This window comes from Lissotriton helveticus, chromosome 10, assembly GCF_964261635.1.
Source record: "Lissotriton helveticus chromosome 10, aLisHel1.1, whole genome shotgun sequence".
NCBI lineage: Eukaryota > Metazoa > Chordata > Amphibia > Caudata > Salamandridae > Lissotriton > Lissotriton helveticus.
Genome location: NC_136071.1, coordinates 457,622,320 through 457,636,223, shown reverse-complemented (window position 1 = coordinate 457,636,223; position 13,904 = coordinate 457,622,320).

The following is a 13,904-nucleotide window of genomic DNA, read 5'->3' as shown; positions in this document are numbered from 1 at the left end:
CTTTTTATTGTTGCATCAGGCGAATCATACGTGCTAGAAACAAGACATTGCGGGGGAGCATCAACATTCCGCTCCACCCGCCAGTACGCAACTTTTGAAATAGTCAGTTACATTGCATTCATCCTGACGAGCTTATTTTTCATTTTCACCCCGAACTCCCCCCCTCCCCCCCCCATCAACTATAGATAAAGGCATTAACTGGGAGACCTCTCCTCGAAGTCCCCCTACCCGTCCTCCCCCACCCCCCCCCCAAGCAGCGTGTCACCCGTCTCAACCACTCCCCCTCCCCGACCCTCGTGGCTCCCTCGGCCCTCCAAGCTGTGTGACATTGAGTATAGGCAAACCCCATGGCCCGAAACCTACAAGGGTACAACTGCTGAAATCAGCGACCTACGCACCATCTCTGTGATCCATCCTACCACCCGCCCCCTTCCCCCACCGGTCCCACCCTCCTACTCCAATCCATGGTAGTGCCTCCACTTAGCCCAAATTTTTCGAAATTTTCGCGGGCACCCTCTAGCTTTATATGTAACACGTTCAGCTGCCATATACATATCTAGTCCTCTTCTCCATTCCTCGAGATCGGGTTTCCCAGGCGCCCCCCATAGCCTTGCAATGTCTCTTTTCACGACTACCAGGGCCAGCAGCAGAAAAATGAGTAAGTATCGCGTAATATCCACCTCCGTGGACATTCCCAAGAGCGCCAGTTTGGGGTCCTTAGGTAACTCTACCTCCAGTATCGCACTCAGTTCATTGAAAACCTCGTCCCAATATTCCTGTATCAATGTGCATCCCCAAATGATGTGGAAGAAATCGCCTGTCTGGTGCTGGCATCGTAGACAAGCGGTGTCGACAACCCTCCCCATACGGAAAAGCCTCACTCTGTCAAAGTAGGCCCGATGAAGGACCTTAAACTGAATGAGGCGAAGCCTCGATTTTATGGCCACTTCTCGAGGGTGCATGAGTATGAGTTCCCAATCCAGGTCCTCCAGCGTGCCCACATCTGCCTCCCACCTCTCCCTGAGAGCCTGGAGATCACCCAACATGTTATTTGTCAGTGTTTTGTAGGTCATGGACACCGCCCCCCTCTGTATTTGTTCCTGCAGTAGGCGGCCCTCGAGGGGTGCAAACTGGGGTATGTCCGTGAGAGATATGTTTTGTGCTCCCCATGCATGTCGCAGCTGTATGTATTTGTAGTATTGGGTTCCCTGGAGTCCAAAGTCCTGCTGCAGTGCCTGAAAGGTTTTAAGGTCCCCCCCTGCTATGACATCTCCAACCGTGGAGATGCCAATGTCGTCCCATCTTTGAAACCCACGCAGCTTGTGCAGCTCAGTCAGCCACCTACACGACCATAAGGGTGTTTGGCGGGTGAGCCTTTCATGCCAGCCCATTCTAACCGTCGCTCTGCGCCACGCCAACAGTGTAATCTTAGTCGCAGGGTGGAGCTGGCAGCCCCCTCTCCCCCCATATAAGAAGTGGAGCACCGTCCTATTGCCCCATTTAGATCTCTCTAGTGCATAGGTGGGGTGATCAGCCGGGGCGTGTATCCAATCGTTGATCGGAGTAAGGTGTTCCGCCCAGTAATAGGCCTCCAGATTAGGCAAGGAGAGCCCCCCACTATATTGGTTGCGCTGCATAGTCGTGAGTGCCACCCGGGACTGCTTCCCCAGCCACAAGAAAGAGCGGAGATCGGTATGGATTTTCCGCAATGTCAGAGCCAGTAGGGGGTAATACTCGTTTTGTAGGGCATATAAAAACTTCGGTAGTAGGATCATTTTATACAGAGCGGCCCTGCCCAAAATGGTGAGCGGGAGCGGCCTCCACCTATCCATCTCCGCCTTTGCTGCCACCAAAACTCTGTCGAAATTGTCTGTGTAGGAGCGCCGCTTATCTCGGGTGATAAAGACCCCCAAGTACCGGAAGCCTACCGTGGTGTGGATGAGGAGCTCAGGGAGTTCCTCCCCTCGCGGGGCACCTTGTGGGTCGTAGAGGACCGACTTATGCCAGTTTATAGTATGGCCGGCCACCGCCCCAAAGTCTCCTAATTCCGTGAATAAGGCCGGTATCGTTTTAGCCGGGTCGGTCACGTACAACAGCACATCATCGGCGTATAGAGAGATCTTCTCCTGTTCAGTGGCCGATTCCCCCCAGTGGAAGCCAGTCACATCTCGGTTAAGCCGGATACGGATCGCAAGGATCTCAATCGTGAGGGTAAAAAGGAGTGGGGATAGCGGACACCCCTGTCGCGTCCCCCGCTCTATCGCGAACTCCCTCGACAGTCGCCCATTTATTCGGACTCTAGCCCTAGGTTTCGAGTATAGAAGTCTCACCCAGTGCCGAACTTGGGCCCAAACCCAAACCGTTCAAGGGTCCCCATTAGGAAAAGGCCAGTGGACCGCATCGAACGCTTTCTCCGCGTCCAAGGAGAGGAACCAATGTGGCTCACTCCTGTCACAGACTTCTTGAAGCCAGTTGTGGGTGCGCCGCAGGTTGAGTTTAGTGGCCCTGTCCGGTAGGAACCCGGACTGGTCTGGGTGGACCAGGTCCGTTATTACCTGTCGTAGGCGCCGTGCCAGAATAGTGGCCAGGATTTTAGTCTCAATATTCAGCAGGGAGATTGGGCGATAGGAGGAACAGTCTCCACGGGGTTTGCCTTCCTTGTGGATCGGGATTATGGTAGCTAGGGCCAGGTCCGGCGGGAGGCTCCCGGAGGCGAACGCACCCGCATAGAGCGATTTCAAGTGACGTGAAAGCGTGAAAGGAGGTCCCCCGTTCGTTTGAAGAACTCCGCCGGGAAACCATTTGGTCCCGGGGCCTTCCCCGGTTTCAGGGCAGCCATCGCCTCTGCAATTTCATCTAGGGACAGGTCGGCTTCCAAAGCCTCACTATCTTCGGGGGTCAACTGTGGAACTTCCATGCAATCCAGATACGACTGCGCTACCTCGCTGTCCCCCAGGTCCCTCGCCCTGTAAAAGTCTTCGAAATAGGTCGCAAAGGCCTCTGCTATAGTGTCGTCCGTGGACGCCCGCGCCTTACCAGGGAGCTCAACCCAATCCACCCACCTGGCAGCTCGCTCCCGCCTGCTCAGCCATGCCATGAGTTTTCCAGACTTGTCGCCGACATCGTACAGGCGATGTAGGGTGGCCAGCGCCTGTGTACGCGCCTCGTCCGTGCTTAGCTCTCTATACAGCCTTTGAGTGTCTAGCAGTATTCTGAGATCTACCTCCTCCTTCGTTCTGTGATATGCGGCCTCTTGGGTCAAGATGTTTGCCTCCTCCTTCGCTATGGCTTCAGTGCGTTCCCTTCTGGCCTCCCCTACCCTGGATTGGAAGCGGTCCCTCAACACCGTTTTCATGGCTTCCCACAGTGTTACCCCGGACTGTACCGATCCCTCGTTTTCCGCCATAAAGACTCTGATATCCGCCCTTATGCCCCTTAGAATTACAGGAGTCTGTAGATCCCAAGGCGACATATGCCACTGTGGCTGACCGCTCCCCCTTCCCCGACCTATGTGTACGAACAGCGGGGAATGGTCCGAGATACCCCTCGCCCTGTAGTCTGCCGCGTCCCCCGCCGAAAATTCCTGTCTCGAAGCGAATATGTAATCTAGCCTAGAGAAGACCTTGTGGGCCCCAGAGTAGAATGAGTAAGCTTCTTGGGTAGGATGGAGCCACCGCCAAACGTCGATGAGACCAATCGTGCCCATTCTACGCGCCAAAGCAGTCTCTGCAGCCCCTGTGTGTGGGTTCCCAGATCGATCGCGCGTCGTGCACATCACGTCATTGAAATCCCCCCCCACAATCTGTACCGTGTCAGCCGTGTCTAGCAGAATGGTCGTGATCTCCTGCATTGTTCGTGTTTGTAGTTTGGGTGGAGCATAGACTGACAGCAGAGTGTACCTGCGCCTCATCCATGTCCCCTGCACCCCGGCAAACGAGCCCTGTGGGTCCAACCATGTACGTGTTACTGTGAAAGGTGCTGTTTTCCTAACGAGTATTGCCGTGCCCCGTGAGTCCATAGTGTATCCCGCGTGTGCCAGGACCATGTAGTGCCCGCGCGCTAGAAAAGCACAGCGGTTCCCCCTCAAATGTGTTTCCTGAAGGAAGATGATGTCAGGTGCTACTCGCTTAATATATGCAGTAACCAGGCTCCTCTTAATTTTGGAACCCAGTCCGTTCACGTTCCAGGTTAGCGCCTTAACCCCGGCGCCTTCACCGTTTGGTGCAGCTAATGTACTCGCCATTGTATCACCTGAGGACTATCGAGTACCGGGCCCCGGGGCCGGGATGGTAGCAAGGGTAAACTTTCCCGAACTTGCCGCTTCATGCACATCTGTCCCCCTCCCTTCCCAACGTCCCAACACCCCAACATGAGGTAAACTGTAACCAAACCCCATCCCGCACCCCCCTCCCCACCTCCCTCCCCTTCCAGTTGCATCCCAATCCGGGTCTCAACTATCCATGGGAGAGGGCCTGTCGCCCTCCCATACATCCCACCCTCAATCAACAGCAACCAGTGTTAAGAACACAGAGAACAGTAGTGGGGGTGTGCCAACTTGCTTGCTCCGCATCGCCGAGCCGCCATCTCTTTCCGCTCCCAGTACACCACATTTCACGAATGTTCTCCGCATCGCCGAGTCGCCATCTTTTCCCGATCTCATTACACCATTGTTCACGAGTGAGAGTCTTGAGTGTCCAGAAGCCCCCCACGACCTGTAGAGTCTTGTTCCAATTGTCGGATTTCTTCGGCCAGAGGGTGCAACGAATCACTCCTAGCATCATCCTCCTCACCGCCGGATGCGCGGCCCTCCGATTCCTCCATATCTTCTTCTTCAGAACGGATTCCGTTTCTCAGGCTACCAAATCTCGAGCCCGCCACGGAGTCGGTACCTGGCGACGCAGACCTGCCTCGTCTTCTGTCCTGCAAGTTACTCGTCCTGAATGGGGTCCGCGGCGCCTTGTTCTGTGTCCTCCTCAGTCTTCGTCTCTGCGGCTTCGGCCTCTCCCATTCCGGTCATTCTCGCAGTGACCTGTCAAGCGCTGCCCGGCCCGCCGCCTCCCTACTGTTCAGGATAGGGCGCTCCTCAAGCCATTGCCATGCGTCGTCCGGGTGCGCAAAGAAGATGGATTTGCCCTGATAGATGACCTTGAGCTTGGCCGGGAAGAGGAGCATATATTGAATGTTGAGGGACCTCAGCTTTGCTTTTACGGTGTCAAAGGAGCGGCGCTGTTTTGAGACTTCCTGACTGTAGTCCGGGAAGATCATTATGGTGGCATTTTCAAAGCGGATCTCACCCATGTTCCTGGCTTCCCGCAGTATCAGATCTCGATCGGCAAAGTTCAGGAAGCGCGCTATGACCGGTCGTGGTCTCGCACCCTCCGGCGGTTTGGCCAGGAGTGCCCTGTGCGCCCTCTCTATGATAAAGCACTGGGAGAACCGCGCTGTAGGGAAGGTCTTTTTGAGCCAATCGAGGAGGAAGGCAGTCATACTCCTTTCTTCAATCCCCTCTCTAAAGCCCACGAAACGTAGGTTGTTCCGCCTTGACCTGTTTTCGGCATCGTCCACCTTCCACTGAAGTTGACGGTGGGAGGCCTGGAGCTCCGCCATGTCCTTCTTTAGCTCGGAGACCGACTTTTCATTGTCCGTCAACCTCGACTCGGCCTCCGTGACCCTGTCGGTCAAGTTTCGGAAGTCCTGGCGTAAGAGCGTCACTTCGGACCCTACCTCCCCAATTTTGGTTTCCAAAGCCGCTCGTGAGGCTTGGATGTCCGTTCTAGACGCCTGTATGGCCTCCAGTAGCATGTCCGTGTCGTTGCGTGGGCCAGATTGCACGGGCTGTTGTTCCACCATGGGTCGCGGAGCAGCGAAACTGTCCATTGGGCCCTGCCTCGTGGACTTGGGTATCGTGTCTTTCTTGCCCATAGCTGCGGTGTCTAGAGGTGAGGGGCCTCTGGGCTGAACCTGTCTCCCACTGCGGAATCGCTGGGCTCGGCCGTGCGCCGGGGACAGCGCCTCTTGGGTGGCCTCTATTCGTGACCCTCAGAGACTCTGGGCCAGGGCCCGTGTACACTCCCCGTCCTGGATGTGGGGAGCCGGGGGGGTAGTCCTCCGCTCGTGGCTCGTGGGAGTGTGTCCCCCGGTGATCTTACCGCCCGGGATCTCAGGGCGTAAGCACAGGCGGTGCAGCGCTGTGGGTGGAGGTCTTGAGGTGCCGCCTAGCCGCTTCCTTTCCCTCGTGAGCTGCCGGGTTCTGGGGCAGCAGGGCCTGGTCCACTCACTCCCGGTAGGCCTCAGTGGTCTTCTGCGGCTCGACCGCCGCCTCCCCGGTGTCCTCAACTGTGTCGCCGCCGCGTTGGTGGAGGCGTGCGGCGCCTCCGGATCTGAACCCCACTCCCGGCGCCCTGTAGACCGGACCTCGCCCTCTCGGTGCAGGCCTTACCGTCTCCCCGTCTCCGTGGCTGGGTGCTGGGCACAGACCTCCCCGGCCGTGGCCACCGCGGGGGCCCCGCTGCCGCCGATCTCCGTTTGGGGGGATCCAGGGGGCACCGCTCCACCCGCGGCTCGTGTGGGTCCTCCCCGAGACCCTCACCGCCTCAGGTCCGAATCGCCAGGTGTATGAATCAGCTGTGTGGCGCTGTCGGCGGAGGGCTCGTGACGTCGTCCGCCGCTCCCGTTTCGGAGCGGGCCGCAGGGTGTCCAGGGCAGCAGGGGCAGGCCCACTCTCCCCCGGCAGTTCTCCGTGGTTATCCGCGGTTCGAGCGCCGTCCCGCCGAGCTCCTTTACCGAGCGGCCGCCATATTGGTAAAGGCGGGCGCCGCTTCAGTGGCTGACTCCTGTGTTCCGTGCCGGGCAGGTGATGAACTCCTCACCTCGGGCGCCGGCCCCAGCGTCGCTTCGGCCCTGAACCCGTGGCCGGTCACAGACTCTCCTCGGCGGCGGTAGCCGTGGGGGATCACGCCGTTACACTTCCTCAGCCTCCGCACCGGCCGCCATCTTGGATAAGGCGGTCGGGGATCGCTGCTGTCCCGCTCCTACTGTCCGGCGGAGACGGTATGTAGCCGTTCGCCCGTCTGCCAAGCACCTGGCGGAGTCTCTGTGGGCCTGCGGCAGCGATGTGTGGGACCACCGGCTCCCAATGCGCGCCTTTCTCCCCTGGTGCCTAGGCCGCCATCACGATCTCCGAGATGCAGCAGAGCCCCCGCTATACACGGTGGCCAGGCAGGATCGGCTCCGGTCCAGCTGTGCAACAGCCCGGAACAGGCACCCGGGTCGCAGCTCCCTGCTTCTGTGGCGTTCCTGGGTCTTGGGGGATAGTTAAAGCCGGATAATTAGCGGGCTCGGCCGGAGCTCTGTGCAGGCACGTCTAGTCGGCCATGCTGTTGGCCACGCCCCCCCGCCTTGATGGGAGTCTTAATCTTCGTATGGGACTTGTTGCTGCACACACATGCAAAACAATTCCGAACATAGCTTTCAATATCACCATCCATCTCTGGTCACCAAAAATCCAGTCGAAGGCACAGAGTATGCTATACTACAGCATTTCAACACACATAGTCACATAGTTAGACAGCTTTTTTACTTCATGCTTTTCCACACTGACTCTTCCAAGATGGGTATCGACAGTAGTACCTACCCCATTGCCAGATGTAGAACCCAGATGTGCATGTACCATGTCATTGCACCTCATGGCCTTCCTGACATTCCATTTTTTCCATCTTCCAAACACACTGTATTCCATTTAACATTGTAAATTTTCTGGGGACGTGTCCATCTTGTAAACTTCCCTTCACCACTGGTTCTCACCCAATCACCTACATCATAATGGCAGACACTTCTCATCAACCTATTGTTGGGTTGGCTCACATATTTTTCCTTGTAATCCTCCACTCTCTTCTGGAGATTGTCACTGTCCACACTTTCAAAATTCACCCTCTCCATACAAGCAGGTGTTACTTTAGTGAATGCAATCCTATTCTTCAACAAATATCCCATAACTTTGAAAATTGAGTATTTCAATAATTCCAAATCATCTTCTTGATCTCATTCCTGCAGTTCAATCCAGATTTCACAGCCAATGGCACGCACTCCTTCAATATGCGACTAAAGCGCTCCACAAGACCATTTGCAATGGGATGATACAGTGCTGTTCTATGATAGTCGACACAATGTTTTTGTAAAAATGCTTGAAATTCCTCTGCCACAAATTTTGGACCACTGTCTGAAACCAGCCTCTCTGGACATCCTTCTCTCTTAAATATCTCCTCAGAAAGCAACATTTTGTCCTATGCTCTGATGTCTATTGTGAACGCCACCTCTGCAATGGAAAGGGCCACATATGTCCATTTCTTCCCTTTGCCACACCCTTGATGGAAATTCCATAGCCTTGATGGGAGTCTCAACCTTGGTATGGGACTTATTGCACACGCATCCCTGGCCACCAAAAATTCACTCACGCCCTCCTCTTCATGGCAGTTATGCCACCATGCCCCTCAATCTTCAACTACAACAACGAGAACACAATGCCACTGGAATCACGAAGCTGCCGCAACTCCTTACAACATCATCCACCACTGGAAATTCAGCCCAAACCTTTTGTAGTCCCATAATTTAACCTACTCCACAATCGCCCTTGATCTGTGACAAGTTTGACACCTAAGTACAGTCCCCTTTCTATTCTTATACTCAAGTGCATGGAAATAATAGTCCCTCTACAATGTCCACAGGATGATGGCAAGGAGGGCGGGGGCAGCGGGGCAACCTCTCCAACACAGAGACAAACCCAACCAAATCGGACTGCCTTCTAAGATGGGGCAACAATTTTTTTTCAACACAGAAACAGAGCCCAAAAGATCAGACTGCCTTTCTCACCCCCACTGTTACGCTACTGTAGATAAGGTCTTTAATTTAAGTAAATTGTTTTTGCTCACGTCTCACTGACATGTTGCAATAAGTGCCGCCACAGCGTTGCATTCCAGTCACTAGATAATGGCCACGGATCTACATTGACTCACTACCAGCCTCGGGTGCAAGTTTGCGCAAGACACAGCTTCAGACACCAACACCGTCTCGTGCGAGCACTTGCGCTCAACTTATTTTTTCTTCCAAATCTCCCTAGCCACCCATCACTCACACAAGTCCCAATTTTGAAACTTTCCTTTGAAGGGAACAAACATGCCTTGTTCCTACCACTCCTGCACCTTAGCACCACTGTAGAGACAATCACCTTACTTCAGAGGCAACATTAAGGGGTTGGCAACACAGGAGAACAGCATCCTACCCTCTTTGCAAGTTTAAATATGCCACCGGAGTGCAGATCTCTTTACAATGATTTCCTTGTAGGACCAGGGTTGTCATGTTCTTAGGCTGCACACACATTTGCTACCCTATAAGGTTAGGGTTTGGATGGTGCACTATGAGCTAGCAGGACTATAGGCCAATATCTCCTGAGGGGATGCAGGTAATCAGACTTGCACTATCCCAACATTTATGTTGTCCGATAAACGCACAGTTCTACCACACTTTGGTACAAGCTGTAAGCTGTGGCAACACCAAAATTGGAGTTTGGGCTCTTATTTAATAGATCATCTAAGTAGTTTTGTTTGTGTACCCTAAAATCCCTACTCACCAATTAACAGGAGACATCCTTGGTGTTAAGGAAAAAATCCTCCCCAGCTGAGTAGGTCAAACCTTTATGTATTGGCTGGAGATTGTGCAAGCTTGATCCTATTACAAGATATCCCCATTGGGGTACCCTCTCTGATTCCACATATCCAAATGTTTGACACCAATGAAACGGTTATCAACATACTGGGCAATAGCAGACATGCAGTTACACAAATGTTGTTGCAATGTAGTCTACCCCAGATGGGTGGAAACAACATTACATTCATGGTGGAAGCTCACAAAGCAATCATGACAGAGGTAGTCTAATAATGGGTTACATTCCCAGCAGTCAACACAACTTAAAGACTACAAAAGTGCTTCATGCATACACTGTAGATACAGTACCTAGCAACCATATCTTATGAACCTCTAGAAGTACCTTTACCTTACCAAGAACATCAAAATTGGTTTGAAGGCACCTTACGACATACACATATACAACGTTAGACTAGGTCCCCTTAGTAATGAGGGAGCAACAATGGCCAGTCTTAGCTGGATAAATACCATACCCAAATTTAAATAATTTAGGACCTCTAGAACTGCAGACTTTATACACAGATCTGGTCAAAACATATAGATCTATAACACAGGTAGTCTTGAGAATAATGAAAATAAATCCTGCTAGGGCTGCTCAAGCTGTCAAACCATGATTGGCTACACCATGCATATTTACACAGCCAATCAATGCCATTATGGGTAAGATACCCCTCAGATGGGAGGAGGTTCCTTGCTGGATCACACAAAAAACAAGCTACCTTGAAGCAGTGTTTCCCCATATAGAACATCATGAAAAACACATAATTCTTACAGTTTTGTTACCAAAAGGGATGGCTCGCATGGTGGAGGACTGCACCACATGGGATATGGTCTTTGCTGTATATATATACGAACTCATGGTACACCCTCATTAGCTGTTTTGCCAGATGTGCTTAAACAGATTAAAAATGAGTACTGGCTGCCCCAGTCCTGAATTTTGGGATGAAACTGATGGGAATGCAATGTTCGCCATTAAGTTAAGCAATGTTGAAGGTGAAGCAGCAGCATTTATTTATTTATTTATTTTTAGATTTCTAAAGCGCGTAGCTACCCTAGGGCGTCCCAGCGCTGACATACAACCTATTATTCCTGAAGGGGAAGGGGAGAGATAGACATTTATGGAAAGAGCCAAGTTTTTAGTGGCCTGCGGAAAGTAAGTAGGTTGTGTTCTCTTCGAATGGAGAGCGGAAGAGAATTCCACAATTTTGGGGCGTTGTAGGAAAACAATCTTCCCCCCGATCGGACTCTGTTTATTCTTGGAATACAGGCAAGGGAGAGAGAATCAGACCTGAGTTGTCTGTTAGGGTGGTAGGGTTTGATGAGGGATTTCAGGATTGGCGGGCCTCTGCCTTGCATTAACTTATGTGTAATGCAAAGGGTCTTGAAAGTGACCCTTTCTTTGATCGGGAGCCAGTGGAGACTTTTAAGAGCCGGTTTGACCGAACATCTGGACTTGGTTCCTGTAAGGAGTCTGGCGGCTGCATTTTGGGCGTATTGTAGTTTTTTTATGACTGAGGCAGGAGCTCCCAGATATAGGGCATTTCCATAATCCAGTCTGGAGTTCACCAGACCCTGGATAAGCAGTTTTCTAGATTGGAAGGGGAGTAGATGAAGGATCTTTCGTGCTTGTTGAATGAGACCGAAGCAGATGCCAGAGGTTTTCCTGGCCTGGGTTTTAAAATTGAGCTCCTGGTCAGCCAGATACCCAGGCTCTTGACTTCTGCTTTCGGGGTAGGGGGTGAGCCCATGCATGGTGGCCAAGAGAGGAACGTGGGGAGTTTGCGTGGGTTTCCTAGCAGAAGAATCTCGGATTTCTCTCCGTTTAATTTGAGGCAAGATTCACACATCCAGCAATGGATGTTATTTAGGCAATCCGCCAAGTTGTCCAGGCATTTACTTGAGTGGTTTAAAGATACCACCAATTGGGTGTCATCGGCATACATGACTGTTTTTATACCAAATGGGGAAATGACGTCCTCTAGGGGGGACATGTAGACATTAAAAAGCGTGGGGCTCAGGGAGGAGCCCTGGGGAACCCCACACTGTAGGGGTAAAGCCTTGGACAACACCGGTCCGTCGGACACCTGAAAGGTTCTACCTTCCAGGAAGGATTTGATCCAGGACAGGGCGGTACCAGACACTCCTGCCGAGCTGAGCCGGTGGAGAAGAATGGAGTGATCCACCGTGTCGAAGGCGGCACTTAAGTCGAGGAGGATCAATGCCACTGATCCTCCTGCGTCTATGATGGTTCGTGCCTCTTCGACCACAGCAAGAAGTGCGGTATCAGTGCCCTGTCCAGGTCTAAACCCTGTCTGGGATTGGCGAAGGAGATTGTTGGTCTCTAAAAAGAGAGTCAGTTGGGAATTAACAATTCGTTCGGCGATTTTTCCCATGGCCGGGAGGAGGGAGATGGGTCTAAAGCTGGATAAATCTTTAGGGTCCAGGTGAGGTTTTTTTCAGCAGAGCCCTAACTGTCGCTTTTTTCCAGTTCTCTGGAACAATGCCTAATGCCAGAGAGTTGTTAATCAGTTGGGTAAAGGGCGGGGTGATAATGTCGGCGACCAGTTTTAATCTGCTCAAAGGAGCAGGATCCGATGGGGCCCCACTTTTCACGGATTGTAGGGTAGTCAGAAACAGTTCAGTGGTAACCACGGAGAAAGCTTGGAGGCGTGGAATTTCTACATCCGGGGAAGAAGTGCTGGTGGGTTGGGAGGGGGTGGGAGGTTGGATGGGATTTCAAGATATTACTGATTTTTATGGCAAAAAATTCCGCTAGTTGATTGCATCTATTACCAGACTGGTCTGGTACGGAAACCGGGTCTGGGGTTTTTGTAAGGAGGCGCACAATGCGATAAGTTTCTTTAGAGGAATTTGAGGCTGTCTGTATTGCTTTCTCGAAGAAGTCTATCTGTGCATTTTTTATACAGGATTTGTAATGTTTTATAGCTGATCTGTATGCGTTTTTGCTTTCGGTTTCCCAGTCCCGCCTCCAGAGGCGCTCAAGTTTTTTGCACTGTCTCCTAAGCAGTTGTAGATCTTGGGTAAACCATGGAGATTTAAGGCTTCTCCTCTTGCTGGGAAGTGGTTTGACGGGAAGGATAGTATCCAGAGATTGATCTATCCAGTCGCGTAGTTGCGCGCCTGCCTGGGATGGGTCAGAGTCCAACGCTGGCAGAGTCGGAGCAAGTGTTTGGGCCCATACAGCTGTGTCCAGTTTCTGCCAGGGACGAGATGGTGCTTGCCCCGGGGGAATCTCAGGTATTTCTGCCGATAACTTGAGGTTAAAGGGGATTAGGAAATGATCTGACCAAGGGATGAGGAGGGTAGGGGTATTCACTGCTAGCCTCGGAAGGTTTGTGAATATAGGGTCTAACATATGGCCCAAGGTGTGGGTTGCATGGCTGCTTTTTAAGTTGAGACTAAGGGAGGCTAGATCGTTTTTTGAGATCGACGGCTATTTTGTTGTTTAGATCGTCGAAGTGAAGGTTTAGATCTCCCAGGACCGTAAAGTTGGGAGTTAGGCAGGCCAGAGAAGTGATAGTTTCCACTAGGGAATCACAGAAGAGTCGTTGATGTCCTGGGGGGCGGTAGACCAAGATCCCTGAGAGGGTTGTATCTGGTGGTAAATGAATCAAGAAGTGGACGTTTTCACAGTCCTGGATTGGGCTGTCCTTGAAAATGCAGGACAGGTGATCACGGTAAATGATGGCTATCCCTCCTCCGGTACCAGAGGGTCTGTCCTGATGTTTTATAAGGTAGCCTGGAGGGAGTGCTTGGATGATGTCTGGGTCTGAGTTGACATTAAGCCACGTTTCAGTGAGGAAGAGAACCTCAATCTCTAAGGACTGCAAAAGCAAGTTGATTTCCACTTGGTGTTTTGGGAGGGATCTACAGTTCAATAAGGCCATACTAATCCTGCGAGGTTTCAGAGAGAGACGTGGGGAGAGTTTGTATGGGCAGTGTACACAGCGGGACTGTCCTTCTTTTAATGGTAGGGTACTCTGACAGGGAGCCGTTGCACCTCTTAAATTGAGGAGAGTTTCCCGGGTGTACCTCCGAGGGGATGGAGCACGAGCAGGGGTCATGGGCTCTGGGCTCGGTCTGGCGCGGACGGGCGCAGACGGGCTTGCCTTAGGCGCTCCCGCTGCGTTCATCCGCTGCGCTTCCTGTGGATGCACATGTTTTATGCCAGAGGGAGGGGAGGA